The sequence below is a fragment of the Zonotrichia leucophrys genome, chromosome 20, assembly GCF_028769735.1.
Source record: "Zonotrichia leucophrys gambelii isolate GWCS_2022_RI chromosome 20, RI_Zleu_2.0, whole genome shotgun sequence".
Taxonomy (NCBI): Eukaryota; Metazoa; Chordata; class Aves; order Passeriformes; family Passerellidae; genus Zonotrichia; species Zonotrichia leucophrys.
In genome coordinates, this window is record NC_088189.1 from 1,561,409 (window position 1) to 1,587,246 (window position 25,838).

Genomic DNA, 25,838 nt, shown 5'->3' on the forward strand with positions numbered 1-25,838 from the left:
TAGAATAAAATCACATTTCTAACTATACAAAACAACTTTTGCAAAACAGAGAAAAATCTCTTTGCTGGGACACATTGAGCATCTCCTCACAGACACACACACAGAGTTGGGATTGCATACAGAAATTTATCAGTTTCACAGAATAAACCTCTGCCACAGGGTCCATTTTTTAAAATCTCTGTTATGTCCTGAAGGTCTAGAGGGTAAAAACCAGCAAGAGCAGCAACATGTGGCTACACAACAACCTGTGGGACAGAAAACCTCTCATGGGCAGAGCAGCAGGTTCTGCTGCCCACTGCTGCTCCCAGCACAGCCCCTTCCCCAGCAATGTCCATCCCTCTCATTTCTCCAGGTTCAGACATCCACAGAAATAAATGGCTGATTTTCCTAGCATGAAGCAAACAGAGGGAAAAAAAAAAAAAATCAGCTGCATGAACTTGGAAGCAAGCTCCACTGGCACCATTGCTTTTAGCAAGATGCTATCTGACATCTTTTGGCTGAACAAGTCCCTTTTGTGGGGAGGATTGTACAGCAAATATTTCTGAGTAGCATAATGTTTGTTGGATATTGCTCTGTTAGGGCAGCTTGTGTTTTCACTCTATTCTGCTTTTGTATGCGAGGGTGTGGAATTTGTTAATCTAAATAAAACTCAAAATAGACAGCACACGGCTTACAGAGCTGCTGACGCCTGGTGGGAAATTTTGAAAGAGTTCTGTGTGTCAGGAAGCAATCCTGAGCAGGAGCAGCTCCAGAATGCAGGGTGGGAACCTGCCAGGGCTGTCCTTGTCCCTGTCCCAGAGCAGGCTCAGGGCTGGGCAGGGCAGCACCCCTGGGATCAGCGCATCCCTTTGGGTGCCCAGAGCTGCTGGGACCCTGTCGGGTTTTCGGCTGTTTGGAGGGCCTGGAAAGGCCCGGAGTGGCCTTGGGGCAGCCCGCGTATCGAAGGACGAGAAGAGGCTTCAGTTCTTCTTTCGGTTTTTATGTTTATTAATTGTTTATCTAAAAGATGTTCTTTCAGCCGAACAGAGATCTGCTCAGCAGTCAGCCATGAGCACACTGTGCTGCCCTCCGTACAGCCACCTATCTTTATACCCATGGTTACGTGTACAATATTTATCATTTTTCCCCAATACTATTTATTCTTATTACTCGGTGCACTTTCAGTAATAATTAATCTAAAAGTGCCACCATCACCAAAGAAGATGGAAGAGAAGAAGAAGAAGGACAAGACACACTCCAATTCTTCTATCTTATTTCTCTAAACCCCCCTGTACATAAATCTTAAACCTTGTGTCTCACCCTCTAATTAACTAATCTTTTCGCCATTCACCCCGGTGAAGTCCTCCTGTCCTCAGGACTGAGGTCCTGAGATCCCACAGGACCCCACGGGGGGCTCAGAGACCCTGACACCCAGCCCAGAATAACTACGGGTTTGATTTTGACCCCTGGAGCAAGTTACAGCTTTGTATGAGGATCTGAAAGTCACACAGGTTTGGATAGTGTAATAACAATCACTCTGCATTTCAGAGCGGCCTCTCCTCCTCTGTGTCCTTGTTTCCTCCACACACCAAGGAGTTCTTTGACATGTCTCAGGTTGTGATTGGTTTTGTGATTCTGTTTGTTTTCTTTTTTTAATGAGTTTGAAGTGATGGCAGCTGTTCTGGATATTATTTACAGGAAGAAAGAATGAATCCTCTTCTGATTTTGACCTTTCTGATTTTGAAAATGTAGATTTTAGGATTTTTGGTATGGGAGTTATGGAGACAAGACAGAGGAATCTGGGCATGTCCAGCCTCTCTTTCTTCTTCTTGTTCTCCATTTTCTGCAGTGATGTTGGCACTTTGGGATTGGTTTGGAGTAGAAGTGCACTGTCTAACATCAGTGATAGATATTGGAAAGTTATAGTAAATATGTTATATTTAGAATAGAAGTGCACTAACACAGGTGATAGGTATTGGGAATTAAGCGTAAATATGTTATATGTAGTGTGTGGTACAAAAGGACAACACAGAGTGCCTGTGGCTGCCCTGCTGAGCAGATCTCGGCTGGGCAGAAAGAAAAATTTTATAGATAAGAATTAATAAACAACCTCAAGAGCCATGCAGGGTTTGGGGAAAATCAGGTGAAAGTAAAACCAGCTTGGCTGGGAAGGCCCCACTTTGTGTCCTCATGCTCCTCCAAACACTGAAAATCACCCCTCATTCCACATGGCCACTAAACAGGGAAAGCAAATCAGAACTTGTGCAGAGTTTCTCCTTTAAATCTGCTCACTGCAATCCATCCTTTCATTCTTAGAGCAACTGGAAACGTGTCCATTACTCACAGGCAGAGGAGCCAAGCCTACCAAGAATGATTTGGCAAGGGCTGGAGATGAATCACAGCACATCTCTGCAGCAGGAGCACATTGTCAATGGAATCAGCTAATTTTCAAAATACATTTGTTTCCAGCATGCAAAGATTAAGAGAAAAAGGGAAAGAAGCTGGAAGGTTCCAGGAGCTCCCCTGTGCTGGATCTGTAATTCAGGTGGGCAGGTACAGGAGTACTCAGAGAAATCAGTTTATTAGCACTGAAAATCACCTGCAAACTGGGCTAATCTGGGGTTTGTTTACTTTTAAAACAAGAGGGAAATGTTGAGGTGAAAACATTCACTAAAACAGAGCTGAGCTGGGCTGTCACCCTCAATGCCAAGACAATCCACAGAGCACTAACTATTGGTTTTAACTGAGAAAATTAATTTCTAATTGAAGGCATTTTAACTTGTCAGCAGAGGGTTGAGATTCTCTAAGATTCCTCCTTCTGAAAGCCATTGCCTTTGGATTTTCCTCATTTTCTGCCTGTTTGGGTCACCTGGATTAGCTGTGTGCCAGCTCCCACTGCTGCCTGCCATTCACGCTGAATTAAGACTTTGGGGCCGATTCTCTCCTTTTAAAATCTTTGTTCCTTCTTTCTCCTCCTTCAGCTGGGCTGATCCTGGTGGAGAGTTTCACCCAAACTGGTGTGAGGCAGACTCAGGGGCACTAATCTGGGTTTTATGACCAGGTCCAATGAGGAAAAGCTCCATGAAACCTGTGCTGCCACTCAGCCATCCCAATTCCTTTCAGCCCCCATCCCATCACAAAGGCAGAGGCAGGAGAGCTCTGGGAAGCTGATTGCAGGAGCTGCCACTCTCGGAGCTGCCTTCAGTGGGAAGGATTAGAGCGTCCTCAAAACGTCAATCAGATATCAAAGATACATGAAGATTGAAAAATAAAATGTACCATTTATAAAAATAAGTCTTTGGGAGACACACTTTAAAAAAAAAAAACCCTAAGAGAAATGTGTCCCCAAAATAAACACAATCCACTGCCCAACTTCATTGTTGCCACTGACAAAGCTCCGAGCACAGCAACCCATGTGGCAAACAAACCCACTAAATCCTCATTAATGCCCCATTTCCATGTGCCATGAGTGAGAATCTCCCACAGCTGATGTGAGCTCATCCCTCCCCAGCCATGGGGACACCGCTGTCCCCAGCAGGAACCAGGGATGTGCTGCTGCTCTTGCTCAGGAGCTGCACCAGCCCCCAGCCTGTTGAGTTTTCTGTTGTTTGGGTTTTAATTCACTTTCCTAAGATTGCTTTTCATTCACTTGGTGACAGGTAGTTATTTGTTTGCAGGGTTCCATTTGACATTTATTGTTAGTGTAAAACACTAATAATAATAATTAGTGCCTTTTTAGAGTTGTCTGAGGTTTTAGTGCTGGTGCATTGTTAATATAAAACATCCCAGTGCTTGGCTGTGTATAGGATAGTATGATAGTATTTAAATATAACCAAGGGGCTCATTATGCTGTGACCAGATTGCAGTATCTTTGAGCCTCCTGTTAGCAAGCCAAGATTTAACATCCTCCAAACTTGTCTGCAATGCTAATACTTTCTGAAAAAAAGGGGAGGGAAAAAAGCTACCAAAAAAACCTTAAACAAAACTAAAGCCCAAACAAAAACTAGACAAAAACACGCCCTTTTCATTCACTTGGAGTTTAAGAGCCAAAGCAGGTTTAGTGCCAAGAGGATGGGAATAAGTGAGAATAAATGAACCCTACAGCTGCTTGTAGAACCTCCAGGTACCCAGAACATGCTTGTGCAGCCACATCTTCATGTTTGGGAAGAGATTCCCCCCAAAGGAGCTCAGAGTTACCCCAGTTATCCTTCTGCATCAGATAATCAATGTTTGGGGACAGATCACCCAGAGCAGCTCAGTTACCCCAGCTATCCCCAGCCTCAGATAATCAATGTTTGGGAACAGAGCACTCCAAAGCAGCTCAGAGTTACTCCAGTTATCCTCCTGCCTCAGATAATCAATGTTTGGGAGCAGATCACTCCAGAGCAGTTCAGAGTTATCCCCTGCCTCAGATAATCAATGTTTGGGAGCAGATCATCCAGAGCATCTCAGATTTACCCCAGTTATCCCCTTCCTCAGATAATCATTCCCATAACAGGACCAATGAGGCTCTGGACAGGGCTTTCAGAGCCTCTCATTAAAGAGATTTGCAATTCTCCTGGGGGCTCAGGCATGTTGTCAGACACTCCTTCCTTGGCTGGGTGCTCTTCACCAGCAAATTAAGGAAAACTCCCTCTATAGAGATGGCTGGATGCAGCTTTTAATATCAGGAATCAATTATGGCTGAAGAAAATAGGCTGTGCTGGTTTGGGCTGCTTGACCTTCCAGGAGAGATTATCTAGGCACTGAAAATGAGGCTACAAGTGGGACTGGCAATGCTCATAGCAAGCTCATTGTGCAGCTCACCTCTAACCAGAGCTGAGAGCTGGAGCCAGCCCTCAGCTCTGCTGGGGGAGCTCAGGGATGATCTCCCCTCCCCAGAACCCTGCTTTGGACAGATCTGACCCCAGGAAGATGCAGGAGTCAGGTCTGTGCCAGCTGACACAGCCCAGCTCCACCTTGGCCTTGTGGAGGAGGAGCAGGAGAGCCGGGATGGAAGGTCAGGGGCAGGGAAGGTAGAGCTGAGATTTAATTTTAAAAAGAACTGCACCACACAGTTATTGCTTGGAAAAAAACACACCTGAAGAGCTGGGGCAGGCTGCAAGGTGAGCTCTTGCCATACTGCCATGAGCAGAAACACCAAATAATGGGAAGGAAGGAAAGAAAGGGAAATAAAGGAGTAGCTGAGCATTTCTTTCATTGCAGAGCCAACTCAGCCTAACTTGAGGAAGTGGCATTTATTGTGACAAACTGAGTCTAGACAAGATCTGTCAGGTTCAGCTGCACTGCATGGCTTTAGGTGCACACGTTTTTACTACAGATTGTAAGCAGAGACATATGAAACAAGAATCTCAACATTGAGCCCTGCTGGATCCTCCAGGCTCTCTGCCTGCACACATTTGCATGAAGTGCTTGTCACTGAGGGATCTTGACAGCCACAGGGTTAAACTGCTCCCCTTTCCCATCTGTGCCTTCTCGAGGCCTTTGGGCAACACCAACTCCCCAGCTACCAAGGGGATTCTCCATTTCAGGAGCTGCTCAGCCACTGACACACTCAGCAGAACACAACCCCAGTGCTGCAGGAGTGGGGTTCAACAAACCCCTTTAGAAAATTCCCTGAGCCAACTTCTCTGGTCCTTCCTCTGCCCAACCCAGTCAAGGTTGCAGCAGCTTGAGAAGGGAATTAAAGGTGGATTTTTTTTTTTTTTGTTGGGGTTTTGCCTCTTTGGATGTTTGTTTTCCATCATATTTGGCAAATAAAAAGAGCCTTGAAGGACCCAAAAAAGTCCAATATTCTCCAAAGTTTGGAGGATGCATGAAATTTTAGAAATACCCTTGCAAACAGAGCAGCTGTTGACATTGCTAGCAAGTCCTAGAAAGGATCACAACTGGTACCATTAAATTCCTTTCCAGAGGGAAAAGCAGGAATTACCACAACTTGTCAATAAAACCAGTTTAAATTAAGGAGGTTTCCTCTAAGACTCCATTTGAAACACCTTGTTTAAAACTCAAGTTTAGAATGATAAGGAGAAAAAGGATAAAGCCTACATGGAATATTTTGCTAAGAAATCAACTTTTACTTTCTGAAAAATATGGATGTGCCCCTTTTCCCTTGATTCTGCTGTGCAAATGCTTAGAAAACCTGGAAAGCTCAGTCAGCTTTAATTGGGGCCTGACAAGGTTGGGGTGAGGTTTGTATTCCATGGTTCTAGACACCCAGCCAGATCTGCTGCTGACAAGAACAGAAGCAAAAATCTTTGGGGAAAAGAAAAAAAAAGATAAAGCCAAAATCTGCTGAAATCTGTTTTGATTGTGTGACCCAGATACCAGCAGGGAAATAACAAACGTTTGCTGTATGTTACACTTGGCTTCCTATTGCAGAGCTGAGCCTCAAATGACCCCAGAGCATCCATTTGCTGGATTAGAAACTTTCTCAGAAAGCACCAGAAGCCAAGATGTTCCCACTGATGGGCTGGTCTTTAAAAGCAGAACTCTACAGAGGGTGAAAATTCCTGTTTACAAATGGGTAACTTCCATGGTTTCTATTAGAAAAAAAAATTAAAAGAACCAAAGATAAAAATGGCACAAAAAAAATCAGCATCTGTATTTTCCTTTTTAATACTGTATCTATTAGAAAAAGCTTTGGACAAAGTGAAGAGTATTCTGAGAAGATTCTCTCCCCTTCACATGCTTTCTTTATTTCTGCAAGTTCCAATATTTTCCTTTCTATCCCCTTCAACTCAGCAAATCCTGAAAAGGTATCAATGAGATTTTTCACAAAAACGGGAGAATTTTGTCAAAAGTTTCACAACTCCAGTTAAAGCCTTTCCCTCCTGAAGCTGCACATGTTTTTGTGTCCTGGGTTCTGACAGCATCATGAAATAATCTGTGGGATGATGCTGTACCCCAAGCCCTGGCTCCATTGGTGTGAACCAGTTCAGGGGAGAAAATTCTGTCCTTTCCCAAAGTTTCCTGAATTTCCCCAATCTTTTTGCCCCCTTCCATCTCCACAAAACCCTTTTCCCATCCCTGAGTGACCCATGAGTGGTTCCAGCCCCTGCCCAGGGATGCGATGCAGCAGGACGGGATTGATGCAGCCTGACCTGACACGTCAGGACGCTGCTTGTCACATGTGGAACTGAGCAAGGAAAACGCAATCAGCACCCCTGACATGTTCATAATAACTGAGGGTTTCTCCTTTCCTCATTAGCTCCAGTTGCTCCAGCATTTACCACACTCAGTTCTGTCACCACAAGGCAGCAGCTCACCTGCTCTTGAAGCAGCATTTGTAAAGATCCCAAATCTTTACAGGGCGTTTCCTCCCCTGTGTAAGATTTGGATAAAGCAAAGGCTGGAGATTTAAATTGCAGGTTTGCCAGCACCTAACACAAAGCAGGGAGCACATCCCATCCCTCCTGTAAATTAGGGAATGACAGCAGCTCGTCACACCTCGGGGGCCAGCAGGAACCTTCCACACCAAAGTGCTAAAAGCTGAGCCAGTGCTAATGACTTGCCCTCAATTTCCTCTGAGTGGATGCTGGACTCCTCTCCTTGAGTTTCTGTTTGAAAGGCATGGAAAAAAGGAATGGAAATCCAGCTCATGCAGGGCTTGCCTGCAGTTCTGAGCTGCTGTGTACTACAAGGCAGCAGACTGGCACTGCCAGGGTGTACTTTATGGCTATCCTACAATGCTATCCTGCTCCTACAATGCTATTTTTATCAATAAAAAGTGATAAAGGTCCTGCAGCACCTCAAAGGCAGCTGTAAAAGCCATTACATACTTATTTTCCCTGGACATTTTTTCCTTGGCACTTCATTTAAGCAATAAGACTCCAAGAGGAGCCTACAGAAATATTCTCATTCTTCAGAAAGTGTCCAGGGCTCCCTGCTCTGCCTCTCACAGCAGCCTCTGAGGGGCTGCAGCAGTGTCAGAGGAAGCTCTGTCGGATCAGGAGCCAGACACAGCAATCAGATCCCAGGTTATTTCACACTCAAGTCAGCATATGGGAGGCAAGGTAAAGGTTAGTTGGCATGTTAATAAAAATGACTTGAAACAATTCCAGTTGGTGTCACTTTCAAGTAGAAGGATATTCTCCAAATGGCAGAGTTGTCAGCAAACGCTGGATGGGGCCCAACGTTCAGGTGTTTCCAATATCCTGCACGAGCTGCAGACAGGCAGCAGCACCCCAGGGTTTGACTGGTGCTGGACAAACCCCCAGCTCCTCCCTGGCAATTCCTGCATCCCCGCCAGGGACAGCTCTGTCCCAGCACTGCAAGCAGCCTCCCATGAAAACCCCTCTCTCCAAGGCTCTCTTTAGGTGTGCTTAACCTTTTTCGTCCTGCTATGCCCATTGCTGCTTGCCTCAAGCATTCCTGTCCCCACAGATGAGGATTCATTCTTTCTTCCTATAAATAATATCCAGAACAGCTGCCATCACTTCAAGCTTGTTAACAAAAAACCCAAAAATCACAAAACCAAGCACAACCTGAGACTTGTCCAAGAACTGCTTGGTCTGTGATGGAAGAAAGGACACAATGGAGGAAAGGCCACAGAAATGCAGAGTGGGAGGGCTCAGCAGAACAGGATTCAGACTGGCACCACTCTCAAGTGCCAGCTCTTACTCCAAGAGATAAACTAGATTAATTATTGCTCAAGATTCTGTATATAGCTGGAGCTCAAACAGCCTAGCTAAAAAGAAGGGATCAGGTGATAAGGAAGTGAAAGGCTCCCTGGAAGTGTGAACAAGCAAGGGCAAACCCGAGCTGTATTTCAGCAAACACACACCTCCGTGGGCAGCTAATATTTCAGACATCAATTACCAGGGCTGGTCTGCAGAGCAGCAGCTGTTGACTTTGAGGAGTGGAGGAGATTTAGCTAGAGCAGGCAGCTCCATGTGATAACCCAGCAGAGGCATCCCCGGAGGCTCAGCCTGGGCCTGTTGGACCTCCAGACCAAACCAGGCTGGCTCAAGCTCCCTGAGACCAGGCCACAGCCTTTGTGTGCTGGACAATGTTATCGTGGGCAAACACCGAGGAGGAGGAGGCTCAGCCCCAGCCGAGGAGGGGATGAAGCTCAGCTCTGGCCCCTCTGCTCTGGTTTGAGCTCAGCAGCCCCAAGCACCCGAGCTGGGCATTAATCACCTGCTGATATGGACATTGTGTGCCCCGGGTGGGCAAGCCAAGCCCTGTGTTTGCTTTGCTCAGAGCTCAATTTCCGCTGGAAACCAACACAAAGGGAAAGCCACACGCAGTAAAGGCAAATCAGACACTGACAGCCTCAAAGCTGCTCAAGTCTTCTCCAAGCTTGATTTAGGAGTGAATTCACACCAAGCAAATACTCATTTTACTGAAGGTTTTCATGACACATTCACCTACATACCACATATTTATTTTTCACCACTAGTCTTAGAAAATCCTAAAAAACAGGTAAGGAAGCACAAATAAAAGCTACCCGGACATGAAACTTGAGAAGACATTTTATAGAAAAATGACTTCCATCTTGAGAGGAAATCCTGACATTTTAACACCATATTTGGGTTATTTAATGCAGTAACTTTAAGCTTTCCAAATCCCTTTTTCTCCTCCCAGTAATTTCTGTTATACGACTTAAGGGAGGATAGAGTTAAAAACCCCAACAATTAGAGCAGGAAAACAGCTCCCCACCTTCTTAAGTGCCACAGCTTCACAAGAAGAAGCTTTTATGTGCTGTGTAGTAAGTGTTAGCAGTTTGTGACATTTCTAGTCTGTCCAGGGTGTAACTAGTACATGACAGGTCAAGTCTGTCACCTTCATAAAAGCAAAGAACATCCACACTGGCACACTGCACTGTGGAGTCCCTCTGAGAATTACCCATGTCACACCAAATTCCATCAGCAAAATTTATCTTCCCTCCATCCCTGCCATTTGGAGGAGCTTCCAAAAAAATTCAGATTATGTTTACATGGAGACAACTTCTCTCCTTACTCCGGTAAAGCAAATGCCATGAACCAAAGCTTGAATCCAGATTTAATTTGTCCTTGTGGCATCTCTAATTAAAACACACTTCTCTTTGGGGAATAGCTGGAAAATTAAGGTTATTGTTGCCATTGTAATTAATTAAATATCATCATATGCTTGCTCCTATAAAAATTATCAGTCTTCAGATTTTGATGCTCCCTCATAAAGTAAATGATGAAATAAAGATGAATGGATTGCAAACAGGTGAATTAATGATTAGCCAAGAATTCTTCAGCTTGAATTCTGTAACATCAATGGGAAATCCTGGCACACTGGACTCTGCTTTGGGTTCCCATGAAGAGAATGCTCAGGTGAGGGAACTTTTCTCTGTTCAGAGAGAAAGTGGAACCATCCCCAGGGAGCTGGTCAAGGATTCAGCAAGGAAACACCACTCATTATGGGCCTGTCCCAGACTCTGGTGGCTTTATATAAATTAGAAATGGTATAAAAACCAAGAGATCATTTCTGCAGGGGAGATGGGGGGTATGAATAATGGGCCCCAAGTCCATTATTCATATCCTGAATAAAGCCCTGAACTCTGAGTCCCTTCCAGCCCTCGCACAGTGTGGGAGATGCTCCCAAGAGGTGTTGGATGTTCTGCCAGTGCATTTCCCCCCTTGCCCTGCCCCAGCCCATCCCTTGTTCTGGCAGGAGCAGGAACCCCATGGCCAGATGGGCAGCCCCAGCACCCCTCCCATGGCAGCAATTGGCCACAGGTTTTCCTTGACCTGCTGCAGAGCCCCAGCTCCAAAGGAGCCCAACTCCCAAACTCAGCCTTGCCCATCATTTCTGTTGTTCAGTGAGCAGGAAAGAATAAAAAAAAAAGATTGATTTGGAGGATAAATTCTATTTATTTAATAAGGAGACAGAAGAAGAAGTAGGATATTTAGAGCTACCCAAAAAAGATCAATTCCCTAAATCCTTGGTTTCTAATATAATTTGGAATGGCAGCTGAATGTTACAGACCCGTTCGTCAGTTATTCAAATGCATTTGCTGGGCATGAATGCAGAGCTGGCCTGTGCTGTGGATAATGTCACCAGGAGCTGTTTCAGGGAGCAGCAGCCCCATTGTCAGTGCTGTGCAGGGCCTTTCACAGCTCAGCTCCCACCAGGGGCATCTGCAGGGGGAGAAGCCACGGGCTCTGCCTTCCCTCCATGCTCTGTTCCTGTCCCAGCCTCCCTGTGCACAGCAGTCACTCCTCAGGGGCACAGGCCCGTTCTGTGTCACCATCCACAGCCCTGGGGACAGCCCTGGTGGCCCTGGAGCCTGCTCAGTGCTTGCTGACCAAAACCTGTGTCACTGCATCCAAGCCAATCCTGCTGGTGCTTTTATCACCTCCTTATCACTGAAACCCTTCCCGAGGTAAGCTTTCCATCAGCAAAGCAATTTAAAGGTGTTTGCTGCCCAGTTCAGGGTTTTTTGGCTGGGCAGGACATCCCTCACACCCGGGTTTGTGCTCCAAACCCATCCCCTGAATGAACAGAGCTCCAGAGAGGGGCAGTGCTGAACCACCCAGGCCAAGGCTTCCCAAGGCACCTGCGGCAACACAGAGATGTTTGAAACACCAGCTATTGAATGGCTTCTGTGTGCAGCACAGCAACCTGCTCCTGGGGATGTTTTATGCATCAGATCCACTTACACAGCAATTTCCATGGGGAAACAATTACAGCCTCGTGCTTGCTGTCCAGCCTGCACGAGAAATGCTGACTGCCCTGTCGTGGGATCCTCAGGAACAGCCTAACTCTGCTCCCGACATCTCCACTGGAAAATAAGGCTGTATTTAGTGCCTCTACAAATTCTTGTGTGTTTTATCAGTGTTACAGTCTCAGTTCAACCTTCCCCTCCCTCATTCACACCCCAAGAGCTGCCCTCAGAGCAATAGTTTGCAGAATTATTTCTTCCATGACTTCTCCAAGTAGCTAATCTAAAATGCATTACTAACGTGCACCAATAGCACACATACTAAAAAGTTAACTCGTGTTTTTCCTGCTAACCTTAGTTTTACCTTGTGTTCCTACCACCCATGGCACATGGGGTGGGGATCAAAGCATGAGAGGGGAAATCAGAAAATGAGGCTTTTGATGCTCATTGTGTTGTAAAAGCATGGCCTTGCTGTTCATTGTGCCCTGAGGTTACAGAAACCCTCTGGGGGCACCTGTGCCTTGAGCACCCTCCACTGCCAGGTGAGACACCAGGAGGCAAAAGTGGAGAATGGGAAAGAAAGGAACACATCCAGGGGAATGGAGAGCCCAGGTGGAAATAGGGAGCAATTAAATTAATTTCAGTAGCAGAGAGGGCCCCGAAGTCACCTCCACTGTGGTTACTGCTGTGGCTGCAGGGCACCCCAGAGCCTTTTCCCCATCTCCTTTGGCCAGGAGGTTCCTCAGTCACCTCACTCTGTAAATCTGCCTCCCACAGCACCCAGGGGGAGCAGGCAGGGTGTCAGCACTGTGACACAGGGACAGAGCCCCTTAAAGCACTGCAGTCCCTTTGGAGCAGCAGGGCTGTGACCTGAGCACCCCGCTCCTCACCTGCTGCCCAGGTAAACCACAGTCCCAGCTCATTTTAGCTCCTTTACTCCCATCTTTCCTCCTGGTATTAATACCTTTAAAAGAGCAGTGAGGAGGAGCACTAAGCCTCAGTTCCCTTTTTTCTCATTGTTGGCTCAATGGGCTGTTAGCTAAAACACACAAAAGAAAGGAAAGCTGCCTGACTCGAGACCTGCTGAAGAGGCTTTTGCTTACACTGCCTGCATCTCTTTGTTTATCTGACTGCATTGTTTTGCTTCAATAGTTATATTTAGAGCATTCATAAAAAGGATGGAATAGGGTTTTTTTTTTTAAAGAAGCTGTGGCTATAGCTAAGTTCTACTGAGCTCTGCAAACAAAGAACTGAGCAAACAAAGGAAAAAATCCAGACAGGAGTGGGGAGTCCTGCCCCAGCCTGAGCACAGCCAAGAGGCCTTGGGTTGGACATGTGAGGGGCAGAACTAAAAAAGGACAAGTGCAAGAGGTGCCCTGGGGAGCCCCTGCTCTGACAGGTTCACCTTAATGCTCACCTGGCCACGTCTGCTCAGTTTGAGGGTAATTTCACATGGAAGAGGATATACAAGCAAGGGGCTGCAAGAGGATAATTATTATTTTGCATTTGCACTTGACAAACATGACTGAATTACTTCTCTCAATACTGCTGGAATAATGGAGGTGCAGCTCAGCAAACAGCCAAGAGCCGAGCCATAAATCCCATAAAGCTTACACAGAACCTCATAACCTCACACCACATCCACCAACATTCTTCCCCCATCGGATGTGCACAAGGTGGAAAAGGAAATGCACATTTTTAGCAATTTTATTGTCCCTGAAGTTTCATTGTTGGAGGTGGTGGGTGCACAGGGAAGCTGGAATAGCTCATCTGGAAACTTCAAGTGCCAGCAGGGATGCAGGCACAGAGGCTGAGCCCTGACCCAAGTAGGGATGACTTACAAAGGGTCACAGAGCTGGCTGCTGTGGACTTTTTACCCTTTCAACCCTTTGGAGCTCACCCCTATTCACCCCAAAAAGGGGAGATGCTCACAACTATTCACATAAAAGAATAAGCAGGTCTTTGCAAGTGCTCAAATCTCTGCCACAGTATTTGTCATTAACAAATCGTCCTGGTGCTGAGTGGGCACCAGGACAGTGCCCAGGGAAGCTGAGCACACACAGTTGTTCTAAGGAGGGTGGTGCATCAGTGCTGAGCTCAATCTGCATCACAGAACAACCAAAGCGCTGTTATGGCACAGGTGAGTGCAGAGTCTGGAGCTGGAGCTCCGCAGCAGAGGCACAGCCACCACTTTCATTTGTCACCTCAAGAGAAGACATTAAAAAACATATAGGTAGGGAAAGTTAAGCATAACAGGTTAATAATTAAGGTAGCACAGACTTCTCCACGCTGAAAGAGGAACAGAAAGGCAGCACAGAGCATCTGTGCCATGACAGCAAAAGCAGGGACTCTGTGAAAGCACAGGGGGGACAAGGGGAGGAATTCCAGGGTTGGGGTTTATGTCACAGACATCTTTCATGGAAAATCCCTTCATTAGGATTTCTCCTCCTGAGAAGCTGAGCAGCCTCAGGAACAAAATGTGAACATTGATTATCTGCTGCTGTGGAATGCAACAGGTGCATCTGGGATTGGTCTCATGTGGTTGTTTCTAATTAATGGCCAATCACAGTCAGCTGGCTCAGACAGAGCGCCTGAGCCACAAACCTTTGTCATCATTCTTTCCTATTCTATTCTTAGCCAGCCTTCTGAAGAAATCCTTTCTTGTATTCTTTTAGTATAGTTTTAATGTAATATATATCATAAAATAATAAATCAGCCTTCTGAAACATGGAGTCAGATCCTCATCTCTTCCCTCATCCTAAAACCCCCGTGAACGTGGTCACAGGCTTATTCCTCACCAGTATAGTTGCAGTTTTCCAGTATGCCAGCATTGTTGCAGTTCTCAGAGGCCAGCTTTGTGACAGGTCTATCACTCTCAAGCCCATCCTGTTTTTCCCTCCTGCCCTCCCCAAACTCGGGCAGGTTCTGTCAGGGCTGAGCACCAGAGCCTGCCTGGCTCTTTGGCCTCAGAGGCTGGGTGCTGCAGAGGTGACACTGCCCTTCACCTCTGTAAAGGAGGAGACGGCCCCAGAGGCAGCTCCAAGCACCTGGAATGATGGAATAACACTCCTGACCTGGCACAGGGGCACACACAGGAGGGAAGCAGGGGAGTGGAGACAACAGGAGGCAAAAGTGAGGAGGATGGGACAGAAGGGAACACACCCAGGGGAAACGGAGAGCCCAGGTAGGAACAGGGAGGCACAGCAAAAGGATGAGCTCAATTTTAACAGCAAACAGGGCCCCAAAGACAGCAAAACTCTAATTGGAACAGCAGCATAACGAGTGGCAACACCAGCCCTACACTTGTAAACTTTTATATCACATCCAGGCACAGTGGGAGGGGAAAGAAGCAGAACTAATTTCCTCCTCCAGAGAGGGAGTTGGAGCTGCATTTCCAGGCTTTTGTTCCCTTTTGCCTGCCACCCCTGCACGCTCAGCAGCCTCCCCACCACCACCACACTTCCTGCAGGCCCTGGGTCCTCTCCCAGGGGAATTTCATCATCTCCAAACATTCACCCCATGGACACCATGGGAGATGCACTGAGGAACCAGACACACTGTCACTGCTTTGGAGGGTTTAAGCTGCTCTGTTTTCCTCTGCCTGCAGATGTGAGTGTGCCTGCCCTGCTCCCAGGCTCAGCCCTGCCAGGTTATCTGCAACACAAGGTAGCGAGAGGCCCTGCTTAGGAAAAGGGACCAGAATCTGTCTTGACAAGTGTTTTGCATGCAGTTAAACAGACAAATGTATTCTGCTGCCAGCCTCTTGCAGGAATTTGACTTGATGCCTGTCACCAAACAGCTTCTTTTGCACTAGAAGAATTACAAAACACTCATACCCTATAATGATCAAAAAGAGAGCCCCATGCCCACGTTAGATTCCGGAGATGCAATCCACGCTCCCTTGCAAGCTAATCACATCTGAGCCTACACAAAATTAGGAGATGCATTTCTGAGGGTGAAACGGGCACTGAGCTGTTGTGTGATGAGAAGGCCACTGCTCCTGCACTGTCGGATCTCAGGATCTCAGTCCTGAGATGCTGAGCCACCGAGACCACCTTGGGGGGCTCGGGAGTCCTGGAATGTTCCAGAAGTGTCTGGTGGCTGGACTTTAACCCTACACAGGAGACGACAAGGATGAGGGCTTCACCGGGGTGAATGGTGAAGGGATTAGTTAATTAGAGGGTGAGAAACAGGGTTTAGGATTTATGTACAGGGGGGTTTAGAGGAGTAAGATGGAGGAATTGGGGTGTGTCCTGTCCTCCTTCTTACTCCTTACCAAAGTCCAGCCACCAGACACTTCTGGCAACATTCCAGGACTCCCGAGCCCCCCAAGGTGGTCTCAGTGGCTCAGCATCTCAGGACTGAGATCCGACACTGCAGCACTGGCACCTTCACAGGGCATCACCGTGCACAGGGACAGCCTCTGCCCCATCCTGCTCCTCCCTGACCACACAGGGCACAGCTCAGAGGGGTGTAAATCTAATTCTCCTGGGTACACTCAGCCACATGTAAATAATGTGACTTTTACCAACCCATTTCAGTGGGGTTTGTGCCCCTAAGTCCAGTTCCTCAGCTGGTTTTCCATCACCACTTGTATTTGTGTTACGCTCAAGATACTCACTGGAATATTGGGCAGATATATTTATATATATAAATTTAGAAATATTTCTAAAAGAAACTCTTTTAGAAGAGCTCAGAAATAACACTGGCATTTATTTGTTGCAAATACAAGCTCTCAGGAGAGACAAAGTCTCTTCCTCATTTCACTTTCTGCATCATTTCCACTCTGCCCTTTCCCAGGGAGCACAGTGCCCAAAACCTCAGCACCACAAGGATATCAGTGGCACAGAGCAGCTCAGTCTCAGCTAGAGACTGGGGCTCTTCAATTATCACAATAAATTAACAATTAAAGAGTAAACAACAAGACAGTGGCACTTTATATGGCAAGAGCTAACCAACCCCACTTTGGATTGGGATCTTGCAGTCAATGAACCCCAAGATGATGCAAACCCACCTGAAGCTGTGTTAAATCCCTAAAGGATTCCCCAGTTTCCTTATGCCCAAGGAGTTTCTTCAGGTGCTCTCCCACCTCCATTTGGCCACCCATTTTTACCCAGTTTCCCTCCACTTCACAACTACCAGATTTTTGTGGCTATCTGCTGAAATTTATTATCCCTGAGAGCATTATTGCATTCAGTTTGTTTCCATGGGAAATCAAACAAAAGGACACAATGGTACCATCCATTTCTTGGTCTGCACATTGAATTATCCCTACCTGGAGCATCCCTGGGGACAATTTAAGAGTCCCCAGCTCTTGAATTGCAGCAATGGCAGTGCCAGCAGTGCCACCTCACCCAGCAGCTCTCAGAGCCCCAGCTCCTTTCCACAACTCCCTTATTTTTTAACCTCTCCAAGAAGAAACACAACAAATGGACGGAGCCAGCTCCCAGAAACGGCAACAACTTTGTCACTCGTGGCTGTGACAGAATGTGAGCTGGCAGCTGTGCCAGCCCCCGGTGCTGCTCATGCTTTGGGCCGTGCTTGGTTGGCCCGTCCTCTGTAAATGTGACACAGCAGTGCCCACAGGCATTGCAGGGCTTTCAGCATCGCAGCTAAACCCCCATTTGGGGAGGATTTACAGCCTGCCTCTGAGTGGTGTCTGGCTGAAACGTGGCATCCCAAGTCTGGCCATAAGAGCCCTGCCATGGAATCATAAATCTATTGGGCTATTTTTAAATTAGAAGGCTAAAAAATACAAATGAAGTTCACCATTTGCTGACACATCTTTGATCTCAGAAGGAATGTGAATTCCAGAGGCCAGCTCTTTGGCTGATGTAAATCAGCACAACTACACTGGCATCAGTGGAGCTCCAGTGATTTACATGCTACAAATCTGTCCCTGTATTTATTAATGGAATATTTGTAGGCAGCTTTCGGGTCAAGCCTTCACTGCTGATGTAACCTACTGGAATCAATGGGGAGTTGCTCATACAAATGCAAAATAAGACTTGGGTTTCTCTCTTCTCACTCCTGATTATTTAATTTTTAATTAAGACAATTGCAGAGCACAATCCTAATCATGGAGCACCCAGAGCTTTTCAGGCAGCTCCTCTTGGTTGAGGCCCCAATGAGATTTACAAGGCAGCTGTAGGACATGCATCAATTGCTACTTTTCATCTTTATAGGTTGATCCATAGAGCAATCTGTGCTATTGCTGATCTATATTTACACCACAGGCCTATATTTTAGTCATTTCATAGGGAGCCCTGCTAAAACTTCAAACAAAGAAAGTCTGAAGAACAGAGAGGAAGATTTGGTGTTCCACCCAGAGCTCTCTTCACATTCCTCCTGTCTCCCACGTTATCTCCTGCATTCTATGGCAGAAAGGGCCAAAGATCTGCACACACATCTGTGCAGCCATTTCTGAACCCCTCTCCCTGGGTCTCTCCCCAGGTATTTTAAAAGGTGGTATTCTGTATTTTGTTTTGTAAAGGTGGTATTCTGTATTTTTTTGGTAAAAGTGGTATTCTGTATTTTTTTTTTTTTTTTTTTGTAAAGCTGGCATTCTGTATTTTTTATTTTGGTAAAGCTGGCATTCCGTATTTTTTTTGCAAGGGTGGTATTTTGGGTTTTTTTTGTTTTTTTTTTTTTTTTTTGCAAAGGTGGTATTTTGGGGTTTTTTGGTAAAGCTGGCATTGTGCATTTAGTGCTGCTCTCACCACAAACCAGGCTCGGGGAGCACATCAAGGCCCCTCTCCTGGGGTGTGTGCAGAAAGCAGCCTGGCATTAATTGATGCAATGCCCAAGATAGAAATGTTTGCTTCGCTCACTACATTCCTTCATTTACTGAATAATTCAGCTTCTATACAGGCTCAGCTGACCTTTGCTTGATAAAGTCATATTTCCAAGCATTTGCTTGCATTTGGTGTTTTTAATCAGGTTCAAGTCCACTCGTTCCACATCAGAGCAGGGAATAATGATGCAGATCCGTGGTTTAGCCAAATGATGTTCCTTACAGCACACACACTTCCCCCAAATCACCGAGTTGTTAACTAAAGTGTAAGAGAATTTATGATGCTAAATAAAACCAGGGGAAAGAAAAAAAAAAAAAAAAAGATGTTTTAATAAGATGAAAATCCAAATGTTAAAATAATGAGCCATCTGTATGGGTGGCCCTCTCCTGAGAGATGCCAAGAGCTTTACCATCTGTGAAACATTTACCAGCTGTTTCCTTCCTTTTTCGTGAGAACAGAAGAAATCCTTGCAGTTGGTGTTTCTAACTGACACATCCCAGAGAAGGAAACAGGTTTGTTCCACAGCAGGGACCTCTCCCAAAGCCAGCCTGCCTGGAAGGAGCTGAATATTTCGGTGAGCATCGCTGCTGTGCTTCAGAAAGCCCTGCCCAAACAATGGCCCAGAGCACGCAAAAATGGGAGACAAAACAGCCCCAAAGCCACAAACTGGATTTGGGAATTATCTACTGAATATTTGATCTAAACATTTATTGTTTTGTCTTTTTAAACCCCAGTCTGTTACAGGAATTCAGGATAAAATCATAACCCATTTGAAGCTTAAATGCACCTGCAGTAAATAAGTACAATCCAAATATTAATTGCTCAGAGCTGGACCTTGTTTTCTCTGTTCTGATCATGGGATAGCTGCAATCAGCACCTCCCTGCAGCTCCTCACCTGGCACCACCTGCGCCAGGGCTGCTCTGGGGTCAGACAGGGTTTGGGCTGGGGATAGCACAGATCAAAGGCTACCCAATAAATACAACTTTAATCCATGCAAGGATATCTCATCTTGTATTATTTGTACCCTGACGTGCTGCTGCAGCCCTAATTGCACAACATTTAATTATTTCCTTGCTGTTCTCTCATTTTGCTGGCTGCCCATGCCAGTTGAACACAACTTCAGCAGAATTAGCCCCTAAATTCCAAGCTGATGAAATTTGCCCATAGAAGTGAGAACTGAATTCTGCACAGAAACTCCCTTTATGTCTTCCAAATTCTTTTTTTTTTTTTCAAGAGACTTGTGAAGTGAGTCAGGGAAAAAAAAAAAAAAAAAAGTAAAAACCAGCTTATAATCAATGTGTCAGTCCATGGTTGTGTAAGGAGCAGCCTTTGGTGATCATTTATGCCCCAAACACCACCACAGCCTGCACTTCCCAACAGGAAACCTGCAGCAGGCTTGGGAGCAGCCCCCAGCCCAGCCAACACACCAGGGACAGCAGAGGGGCCAAGACAAAGCAGAGGTTAAATACAAATGGAAGAGTCATTTATCCTTCTTGGGCAAAACAAGCTCCCCAATGTAGCACCCACCTGCCAATGAATGACCTGATATTTCTGCTGGAAATGAGAACTGAGACCTTGAACTTCAGGTAATATCAAATTTCAAGTAATATCAAAGAATAGGGCAAGTTTTTTGCTGGGCACTCTCCTAGTAAAATATACTGTAAATATGTATTAGTAATATACATTATAAATATATAATTTTACACTTTAAGTAGTAGTGAAGAGTAATTTGAAGAGGAATTACAAGATTTGGTAACTCATGCTATATTTTAGAGCATCATTTTCAAATGAAACTACCTTTTACCAGAAAAACTTCAAAAACTGGTGAAAGTTAAGCTTGATGCCTCTGTTGAAAAGGAAGTTTGGGAAGCACCCTGTCAATATTTATCCCCAGAGAAGCTGAGGCATGCAGGAGCACAGATTTCTGTTCAGGCTGATGTGACTGCTCTGGTCTGTAAGCTGGCAAACGAGCCCAGCTCCAGGGGAGCCCTCATGGTCCCAGACCCTCCTGCTCTGCTTTGGGTGCCAGGGAAACCTTGGGGTGCTGTGGGAAACGGGGCTTGCTGTGTTTGGAGCTTTTTAACCCTTTACGTGCCCTGGAGCCCTGAGCACCTCACTCACACCAGCTTTGCTGGGAATGCCCACACCCTGCCAGGGCTGGGGGAGTGCAGAGCTCACCCTGCAGGTCCCTGCCCTGCCCATGAGCTGTCACTGCACTCAGGCTCTCCTGGAACGTGTGTTAGCTCCCATTAGTCAGCTGGGAATAACCAACCCCAGGGTTTATAGGTGTTTGAAGTTTGGGCATCTGTTCAGATTCAGAGAATCACAGAAGGGTCTTGAGCAGCACCGAGTCCCACCATCCCCCAGCAGTGCCAAGTTTGAATCTTGTCCCCAAAAGCCACATTGACACAACCCAAACCCCTCCAGCAATGGGGGCTCCAGCACTGCCCTGGGCAGCTGGGCAGGGCTGCACAATTCCATAGGGAGAGAAATTCTCCCTGATATCCAACTCAAACCTCTCCTCTCCACACACCAGCTCACGCTCACAGCTATAAAAACCCACAGCTGAGTGAGCTAGCTAAGAACAAACAATAGCCAGGTTTCTAAATGAAGCCATCTTAATTTTTGTTGTTGCTATTTTCAAACCTCTCAGGGTGATTTTCCATGGTTTTCAATCCCTTGCATTGCCTCCAGCATGCATCTGCATGTGCACATTAACCCCTTGTGCTCTCAGCTCTGCTCTGTAGGACAAAGGTGGCTCTGAGCAAAGCCCACCTGGAGCATCCCCACCCACAGGGAAAGCCTCCCTTGGCATTGAGTTGGCATTTGAGATTGCTGTGTCCCCAGGGAGGGTCACACCTGCTGTTCTGTGTGAAAGCTGCAGCTTTAGCAGTTAGTACATCCAAATGACACCAGTTACAGCACCCAGTGTTAAATTCTGGATATAAAAATGGTTTGTAAGAAGCTCCTGGAGCTGCTCAGTGGGTTGGAGGAGCAGCAGAGCAGACTGAGGAACAACGAGGTGACAGGGCCAGGCTTCCTGCTGAGTCAGGGGCTGCTCAGTGCTCCTGCTCCGTGGGTGTTTGAGATGTAAACTCACAGAATCCGAGCCCTCAGCACAGCTAAAACCCCATTTCACCCGCTGGGAGGGTGGCTGTGCTCACCAGAGTGTCCTGGCTGAGCTCCAGCACAGGTAACTGCATTCTGCTCTGGCAATTCTCCCTCCATTCCCAATTAGGAGAGGGATTCATCATTTCTGGCTTTGTGCTGCTCCCATGGCAGGGGTGAACAAAGGCAGCAGTTGACACTGATCAACTTTCTGACACATTGCTGGAGCGATGGGCTGGCTCAGTGAGGGATGGGGAACATGAACAGTTCAGCAGGAGAGCCCTGCACAGTTCAGCCAGGGACAGGAGGGCTCTGCCAGGAGCTCCAGGAACCAGAGAGGAACAGCAACAAACCCAGGACAAAGCTCCAGGGCATCGTGGAACAAACTGGGCAGCATTCCCAAAATCTCCTGCTCCTCCTCTCTCTGGTCCCAGGTAACTCAAGAGAACAGACCCAGACCCCACATTTAAGTTTGCCAGGGATAAATGGCTCTGTAAACCTTTGTGTAGTCAATGGCACTGAAGCACAGCCCTGACTGCCAGAGGGTGCACAGGACACTGAGCAAATCAGTCATCAAAACAAACAAAAAAAAAAATAAATTCCAGCATTTCTGCCCAGCTGGGAATGCCAACCAAGATCTGGAGATGCCCCTGACCAAGAGGTTTCCTCTAAAAATTCCACTGTACAATTTACATGCTGAAACACTTCAAAATGATCCTTTCTGCTCATCCAGAGGGTCCTGAAGAGCAGCTAAAGCACAAGAGTGCAACACCCATGCAGGCAGGCTGACATTTCACATCAATGGAATGACCCAAACAGAGCAGTTGTAAGAAGCCCCTGTGAGTGGCCTGGCTTGGCTGACCCTGCCCTTCTCCTGTTTGTACAGTATTTATGATCCTGCCTCTCCTCACTGCTGCACGGAGCATCCCAAGGCAATTCACAGGCCAGGTGCTGTGTAGGTGGGTGCTGTGTGGGTTTCCCCTGTGCTCAGCTCGTGTTCAGCCAGGCCTGAACACCCTGGAGCCAAGAGCAGCAATCTGTGCCAAGCTGCAGAGGCAGCCTGCGACCAGAACACCTTCTCTGAGCAGGCTCTGCCTAATAGCTGCTGATGGGGAGAGGGTAAAATAGAGAGAGTGCAAGATCCGTGCACAGAAACATCTCCTGCTCACACCTCGTTGGTGTACACCTGATCTGCAGCTCATCATTGCTAATGCCATGGACACCCAGGAAAGGCACAATTCCCACCAAGAGCAGAGAAACCAAGCTGTATTTCTGGCACCTCCTCATGAACTCATTTGTCAGAAATGTGCTGTTTTCCTGGGGCTGCCCAGGAAGATGTGCATTAATTGCTCATTAATTGCCCAATCTCAGCAGCCTGAGAGGGGCACAGACCCAGCACCAGCATCCCCAGGGCTCTCCCGAACCTCCCTCAGCCTCCCAGCAGGGAAAAGCACCCACATTTATCACTGGGCTGGATTTCTGCACACTCCAGGCTCCACAGCTCCCATTTGCCTCTCCCCTGTCAATCCTCATGTGCTGTCAGTCTCTTTTGCTTTTTACTTTGGTGAAAAGAAGCAGAAAGCCCAATGTAAAATTCAAATAGGGCTGGGAAGTACATTCTGTATCAGATTGCCTCAGAGCCTCCTGCAGCTTTTTGCAAAACGAAGCCCATGTTCTCCCAAGTTCTTGGGCACATCTGGAGTTTCACAGTTTTGGATCAAACCAGATGACAGCAGTCTGTCAAAAGACAGCCAGAAGCCCATCAAACAGATATGCAAAAGAATTAAATGAAGAAAACTCTTTTGAACCCAAAATAGAGTTTTTATGTAACACAGAAATAGTTCTTTTCCCAAACTTCCTTTCATGGGAAGGACAGAAAGTTGATTCTTTCTGTCTGAGAACAACACTTTGGCTTTGCTGATGACAGGCTTTGGGAATAGAAAGGCAGGAGCACTTTCTGGGAGCTGTGGGCTCATTTCACACACGTGAAAGGCAGGGCTTGCCTTGTGCACGGTGGGGAGAGGGATGGAAACCACCCCAAGATCTGGAGGAGCCCCACTCCCACCCCCCAAAGTTTCGCATCTCAAGCGCTGAAAAATTTAATTAAATCAAAGCACACAAAATGAACACACAAAATAGGCAGACTAGCTTGTTGGGGAAGGACTTTTTGGCTAATTCTGAGAGAGGGTGGCTCGCAGCACTGTACTTGGCCTCAGAAATTTAATTGTACCTAAATTAAGACTGAAAGCTGATCAGGTTGGATTAAAGCCTAGTGGGATTCTGAAACAGATTTCTCACTCTGTCCTCTGCTAATATTTTTCCAAACTGCTTTTTTGGCAATCCTTTCCTTTTTGCACCCAGTTTTCCCTGTAAATGAGCAGTGAAATTCCAAAGGACTCTATCAGGAGTTAAAATCACTCAGTATATATTTGCCAGCGCATGCAGTATTTATTTTTAAACAGTGCCAAAAGTGTTTATAGATAGAAACAACAGGACAACCCATAATTAAATAACTGTTTCTGCTACATCTGCTATTTAGCAACTTGAAGGAAAATAATTTCCCAACAACAAATAGGGATGGTCAAGAAAGCTCTCAAGTTTGGGCCCATTATTACCATATAAAACAACATATTAGTTGCTTAGCTACCAATCATAAAGGAAGGCCAATTAAAAATGAAAGAATCTTAACTAGCTGCATGGAATATAAAAGTGAAAAGTTAAAAGCTGTCAGGTGGTTAGTGGAGAGAATACTGAGCAGTGATTGACAAACTGGGCTTGCTTTGCTTCAAATTTGGCTTTGATTCAATAAATGATTGACACACTGATGTCGTCTGAAATAGCAGATTGTGCTTTGGAGAGGCTATTTAGCAGCCCATTGATTGACAGGTTACTAAAATTGTCCCATGGACAGAGGTAACCAAACAGAGCTATATTTTGACAGGTGGGCTTTTTTTTTTGCCTTTTTTTCACCTGTATTTGCTATACCATTTATATTGAAAGCAGGAGTAGAGAAAGGACCATAAAAGTGTCATTCAACCTCCATGAAAATGGCTCAATGGTTCCTTTTGTAATATTGCTCCACAAACCTAAAATTCCGTTCCCCCATTAAATATCATTTTTTTTTAAATGGAAAACCCTAAAAGCAAACCAGAACAGCCTCAGACTTCTCTCTCAGAAAGCCTTTGCACAAAAAATAACAACTGAACATTTTGCCAAGGAGTCCCAGGCACCAAAGTGGGTTCTGTCTCTGGGCAGGAGGCATCACCCTGATGGGCTCAGCAGTGCCAGGAGATAACAAGGGGATGGAAAACACCTGAATTTATGCACAGGTGCTCCACCAGTGCCTCGTCACTTGGGAGCAAAGGGAACAAAATCCCAGCCAGAGAGGGACATTGAAAAACTCCCAGGACTTTGCTTTAATCAGAGAAAGAGAACCACACAGCACTTTTTCTAAATAACCACAAATACAGCATTATTACACCACAGTTAGCCTTCACACCCAAAAACAAGACCATTTCCAGGTTTTTATCACTCTTATTTTCAACCCTTTTAACACAAACAAAATTATTTCTGTTTAACAGCAAGTCTTGTTGTTTCTGAACACCTTACTTCTCATTCCTAAATTTCCAATTAAGAAACTACTTTTCCTCACAGTTTTTACTCTTAGCGCTTTAGACCTTCACATTTCTGAGGTGTTCTTTTATAACTTTCAGTTATTTCTACAGAAAACTCTTTGCTTTCCATCTCCAGCTTCTCAATTGATTGTGATCCACAGACAAAACTCCATTTTTTAACTAAAGACACATTGATTACAGAGAAAGTATTAACTATGTTACCAATTTAAGCATCAACAGTTCAGTTCAGCGCCTGAGTTTGCAGGTAAATCAACAAACTTGAGTTTCTCTCTGCTTATGGAGAGAAAGAAATTATCTTTTTTCCTTCAGAGAAATTCCTTCACAGAACAAACTCAAACCAGGCCACAGTAAAAGCACAATAAAAAAATAGAATTGAAAATCACTTACCTGAGAGAATGATGGGCTGAGCTGAGCAGTGCAAGGAAAATCCTCTCCCTGGAGCATCCCAAACCTCCTAAAACCTGGCAGGACCTGGTGGTTCTTAAATGCTGCCCCTGCCCTGCTCATTAGGGGAATTGCAGCAGCTCCTTTTATCTGCATCACCCCAATTTTGGAGATTGGGAACACCTGGGGCGAGCGAGCCCCACCCAGAAACGATCGTTGAGTCGTTGGAGCCAGGTGCAAACGTTCTCACCAATATTGAGAATAAACGTTGGGGAGTTCTGTAGAAAAACCCCGTTGCT

General features: G+C 46.0%; 1 long non-coding RNA gene across 1 annotated transcript in view; it reads right to left on the bottom strand.

Annotated features, from left to right (window-relative positions):
- The window catches only part of LOC135456292 (uncharacterized), a 162,288-nt gene extending 136,658 nt beyond the window's left edge, over window positions 1–25,630 (bottom strand). The window contains exon 1 of the long non-coding RNA XR_010442495.1: window positions 25,543–25,630. This is a non-coding gene — a long non-coding RNA (uncharacterized LOC135456292). The remainder of the gene's footprint in view (window positions 1–25,542) is intronic.
- Window positions 25,631–25,838: the final 208 nt, after the last annotated feature.